We start from the raw sequence: 6,099 nt of genomic DNA, 5'->3' as shown, positions 1-6,099 counted from the left end.
GATTTTTTTTCTCAATTTTCACTAAAATAAATCAGTAGCTAAAAGTTATGATTAGCTCACCTGGCCTTAAAGGTCTTCAATTATTCGTCATCTGTTAAATGTTGGACACTTTTTGAAAAAATCTTTTTGAAACTACTGGGTCAAATGTTAGTATTTAGTTTTAAAATTGTATTCAGGGATTTGATCAATTAACAAACATGACTGCTGTTGATAAAAATAGAATATATAATGTATAGGTAAAGTACAGTTATTATGCTAATATCTACAAAACTAGAGCAGATAGCAGGGGCATTTCTAGGATATTTGGACTTTTTTTTTTTGCCAAAAAAATAAAATTAATAAATATGAAATGCACTCATGTAACGGTTGCCGACTTGGAGCATGTATATTTATAGTTAAAGTGTCAGGGTTTGACATTTTATATGCTGAATTCCCTCTATTAGTTGTCTGTGGTATATTCAAATGATTGGATGGATCTTAACAGCATGGGGGTAGGTGTAGAATAGCCATTGGGGAAGTGTCACACAAAACAACCATTTCATGTTTAGATTCACCTACATGTACTGTTTTGGTTGTTTAAAAAAGGTGTCCAAGACGCCTTGAGAGGATTTTAAGGTCTTTGGACGCTTTTGTTTTGACAATTTCACTTCATCACATGATCAACAATTAATACTAATCGTAGAATCGAATATGGCGGAGAAACAAAATTTTATGGATAGGGGAATTAGTATAAAAAGAAATCAGAGTATGTGTTTAATTCATAAATATTTTTTTAGAAAAGGGGGGCATAGGCCCATTACCACCTCACCTGGACCCGCCCTGGATAGAGCAAATCTGCAATGAGTTAAAAAGATCAAAATTTCTTGGTCTAGTTGGTGTTGAATATTCAGAAAACTGGATAACCCATATTTGAATTATTGCCCCTGAAATATAAAGGTTTAGTAAATTTCAAAATTTTTGGCTATTAAAAGATCTGTAAAAAAAAGGTGGTAAGAGATAATCTGACATTGACAAATTAATTAGGAGGTGAAGGTCCTTCTGTGTAATTTTTGGGATACGATTGCTTTTAAGCAATCTGTAGACTTATACCATTGACTCAGGGCCATGCCCTCACAACAACCGTTTTATTCTAAACATCAAGGAACATCTCAGATTCTTGAGATTGTCTTGCTTTAAATGGTATAAAAAAACAAAAGGATTGAATTTAAACAACTGTCCTATAATGTTCTTCTCATAATCTTCATGTTTCGATATTTCCCTTGACTTCTATGCGTGTTTTTAACAACACGGAAAATAAGAATTAAGCAGTATTTACATATATTTAGTGTTTTTATAAATTTAGAAACATGTCACAGGGAATTCCCCAGTTTTGATAACATGCAAGAGTTCTCTGAATTCCGATCGATAAATCTAATTCTGTCATATAAGAACTGGAAGTGGAGTGTTCTTATATGTCACCGTTATGAAACTGATATTTGATATTGTACTTCCATAAAGAAATGGAGGTCATTTAATTAACATTTAATATACGTCCTTGCTACAAATCACAAGTCTAGGGTTTATTTAGATAATTATGTGCATGCGTATAGTTTTCTTGACTTGAAGGGGTATCAGATTGAATGGTTGCTCTGGATTCCCCACTCCATTGATTAATTTGAAACTCATGAGATCCTTTCTATGTCGACTGCTATTGAGGGTTATTGTTGTTGCATAATTTTAAATAAAATGCATCATTTAAATTAAAATAAATGTAGTCCACAGCTTAAAGGTGTAACTAGAACACCCCTTCATCCAAAGTGGAGTCTTCCATATTATTGCTTCGAGTTGTCTCCCTTCCGTAAGTAACTTTCGTCAAACGACGATACGTTCAATGAGAAAAATTAACTTGTTCTGTCGATAGACGTCGTATTATATTAAAACTCATCGCAATTTAAACAGAGGAATTTGTACAGAAAGGAGTCATGTCCACTGACCCAAAGGAAATTAAATATTTAAAGAATTAGGAGTGGGGTTCCACCTAGAATTTACGTAGGAAAATAGGTGATAAGGTACGAAGTGAAATACCTTCTCTCACTCTCAGTGACTGCTGTGGAAAGTCAACTTGGAATTGATAGTACAAAAATAAAACACAACAAGTACATTGTTCATACACTTGTATCGAGGATTGGCTATTTTTAAAGTTAAAAAAAAACTATTCAGATTACGTATTAAATTACATTTCACGAATTTTTTACAAGTGCAACTGAATTATGTTTGAAAATAATATTAATACATGTATCAATGAAAACAATGGCAATCGTATCCCTCCGAGAAATCTGCTCTTTGATTAGAAAATTTGTACAACCTGATTTGGAGTTTTTACTCCAGAAATGTTATTTGGCTACATAAATGTTATTTTTTGGGGCAAATTTCACAGATTTGTTGTAATTTCCTGAAAAATATAACAGATAGAGAGAAATTTTTTAATAGTATAAATGACCATTTTTGTCGAGCCTAACTTTTGTTGCAGAAAGCTCGACATAGGGATAGTGATCCGGCGGCGGCGGTGTTAGCTCACTTCATAAAAGCTATATATTTTAGAAGGTGGAAGACCTGGATGCTTCATATTTTGTATATAGATGCCTCATGTTACGAAGTTTCCGTCAGTCACATGTCCAATGTCCTTGACCTCATTTTCATTGTTCAGTGACCACTTGAAAAAAAAGTTCAGATTTTTTGTAATGTTAAATTCTCTCTTACTGTAAGTAATAGGATAACTATATTTCGTATGTGCATACCTTGCAAGGTCCTCATGCCCGTCAGACAGTTTTCACTTGACCTCAACCTCATTTCATGGATCAGTGAACAAGGTTAAGTTTTGGTGGTCAAGTCCATATCTCAGATACTATAAGCAATAGGTCTAGTATATTCGGTGTATGGAAGGACTGTAAGGTGAACATGTCCAACTGGCAGGTGTCATCTGACCTTGACCTCATTTTCATGGTTCAGTGGTTATAGTTAAGTTTTTGTGTTTTGGTCTGTTTTTCTCATACTTTATGCAATAGGTTTACTATATTTGTTGTATGGAATGATTGTAAGGTGTACATGTCTAGCGGGCAGATGTCATCTGACCTTGACCTCATTTTCATGGTTCAGTGGTTATAGTTAAGTTTTTGTGTTTTGGTCTGTTTTTCTCATACTTTATGCAATAGGTTTACTATATTTGTTGTATGAAATGATTGTAAGGTGTACATGTCTAGTGGGCAGATGTCATCTGACCTTGACCTCATTTTCATGGTTCAGTGGTCAAAGTTAAGTTTTTGAGTTTTGGTCTTTTTATCTAATACTATATGTCGAGGTCAACTATATTTGGTGTATGGAAATATTTTATGATCTATATGTCAGTCGTGCAGGTTTTATATGACCTTGACCTGGTTTTCACGGTTCATTGCTCAGTGTTAAGTTTTTGTGTTTTGGTCTATTTTCTTAAACTATAAACAATAGGCTCAACTATATTTGTCATGTTTGTTGTATGGAAGCCATGTTAGCTGTACATGTCTGCCTGGCATATGGTTCAACTGACCTTGACCTCATTTTCATGATTCATGTTAAGTTTATGTGACAGTCGTAATAAAGCTTTATATTTAGGAGTATCAACATAATATCAATGATTAGTAAAGAAGACGAGACATTTCAGTGTGTGCACTCTTGTGTTACACTAGTTAAAAGATTTTTATGCCATTAAATGATGTTTTTTTTTATTTCAAAACATTAATTCATCATAAACTCTCAACAGTTTCAATCAACCAAACTTAAATGAGAGCAATAAACCAGGGAAAAATCAATATCAGATTGACATATTTTGTAACAGATTAGTGCTCTTGCAAATAAACATATTTCCAATAGAGAACTAACAAATAGTTCACACTGACATCTGCATCCTTCATTCATCAGTGCAAAGTTGTATGGTGCCATTAAAAAAACATGAGGCTTAAGGTGTATAAACATCCCAATCACCCCCATTTAAACAGGGAAAACTAAAATGTGGAATATTTTCACAAAAAGAATAGTTATGACAAAGCAATTTTACTCCAGTAATTAAGGATTTCCTATGATGCTGTGACAATGAATCTATGGTTTCATCCCTGTAACAGTTTATGTATGGTTAGCCACTGTGACCATTGTTGTATGTATACCTCATTGTAACCATGTATCTATGGTAACACCACTGACCATGTATCTATGTTTACATTCCTATGAATGTATGGTTATACCACTGTGACCATGTATGTGAGGTTAACCATTGTAACCATTTATGTATGGTGAAACCAATGGCCATGAATGTATGGTTTTACCACTGATTATGTATGTATAGTACACCACTGTAACCATTGGTTTATAGTTCCACCACTGTGACTGTGGTTTCATCCTTTGGCAATTTATGTATGGTTAAACCATTGTGACTATGTATTCATAGTAATACCACTGCGACTATGTATCTATGGTTACATCCCTGTGACCATTTATGTATGGTTAAACCACTGTGACCATGAATTTATGGCTACACCACTGTGACCCTTATTCTATGGTTAACCCAATGTGCCCATGACTGTTTAGTTACAACACTGTGTCTATGCATGTTTAGTTACACCACTGTGCCCATGACTGTTTAGTTACACCACTGTGACTATGCATGTTTAGTTACACCACTGTGACTATGCATGTTTAGTTTCACCACTGTGCCCATGACTGTTTAGTTATGCCACTGTGTCCATGACTGTTTAGTTACACCACTGTGCTTATGACTGTTTAGTTACGCTACTGTGTCCATAACTGTTTAGTTACACCACTGTGTCCATGACTGTTTAGTTACGCCACTGTGTCCATGGCTATTTAGGTACACCACTGTGCTCATGACTGTTTAGTTATGCTACTGTGTCCATGACTGTTTAGTTATGCCACTGTGCCCATGACTGTTTAATTACACCACTGTGTCCATGACTGTTTAGTTACGCCACTGTGTCCATGATTGTTTAGTTACGCCACTGTGTCCATGACTGTTTAGTTACGCCACTGTGTCCATGACTGTTAAGTTACACCACTGTATCCATGACTGTTTTGTTACACCACTGTGTCCATGACTGTTTAGTTACACCACTGTATTCATGACTGTTTAGTTACACCACTGTATCCATGACTGTTTAGTTACACCTCTGTGACTATGCATGTTTAGTTACGCTACTGTGTCCATGACTGTTTAGTTACACCACTGTGTCCGTGATTGTTTAGTTACACCACTGTGACTATGCATGTTTAGTTACACCACTGTGACTATGCATGTGTAGTTACACCACTGTGACTATGCATGTTTAGTTACACCACTGTGACTATGCATGTGTAGTTACACCACTGTGACTATGCATTTTTAGTTACGCCACTGTGTCCATGACTGTTTAGTTACGCCACTGTGTCCATGACTGTTTAGTTACACCACTGTGTCCATGACTGTTTAGTTACACCACAGTGACTATGCATGTTTAGTTACACCACAGTGACTATGCATGTTTAGTTACACCACTGTGTCTATGGATGTTTAGTTATGCCACTGTGTCTATGACTGTTTAGTTATGCCACTGTGTCTATGCATGTTTAGTTACACAACTGTGTCCATGACTGTTTAGTTAAACCACAGTGACTATGCATGTTTAGTAACACCACTGTTACTATGCATATTTAGTTACGCCACTGTGTCCATGACTGTTTAGTTACACCGCTGTGACTATGCATGTTTAGTTACACAACTGTGAATATGCATGTTTAGTTACACCACTGTGACTATGCATGTTTAGTTTCACCACTGTGACAATGACTGTTTAGTTATGCCACTGTGTCCATGACTGTTTAGTTACACCACTGTGTCCATGACTGTTTAGTTACGCTACTGTGCCCATGACTGTTTAGTTACACCACTGTGTCCATGACTGTTTAGTTACGCCACTGTGTCCATGGCTGTTTAGGTACACCACTGTGCTCATGACTGTTTAGTTATGCTACTGTGTCCATGACTGTTTAGTTATGCCACTGTGCCCATGACTGTTTAGTTACACCACTGTGTCCATG

This window comes from Mytilus galloprovincialis, chromosome 2 (assembly GCF_965363235.1).
Source record: "Mytilus galloprovincialis chromosome 2, xbMytGall1.hap1.1, whole genome shotgun sequence".
NCBI lineage: Eukaryota > Metazoa > Mollusca > Bivalvia > Mytilida > Mytilidae > Mytilus > Mytilus galloprovincialis.
Note: the sequence above shows the minus strand (reverse complement) of the source record.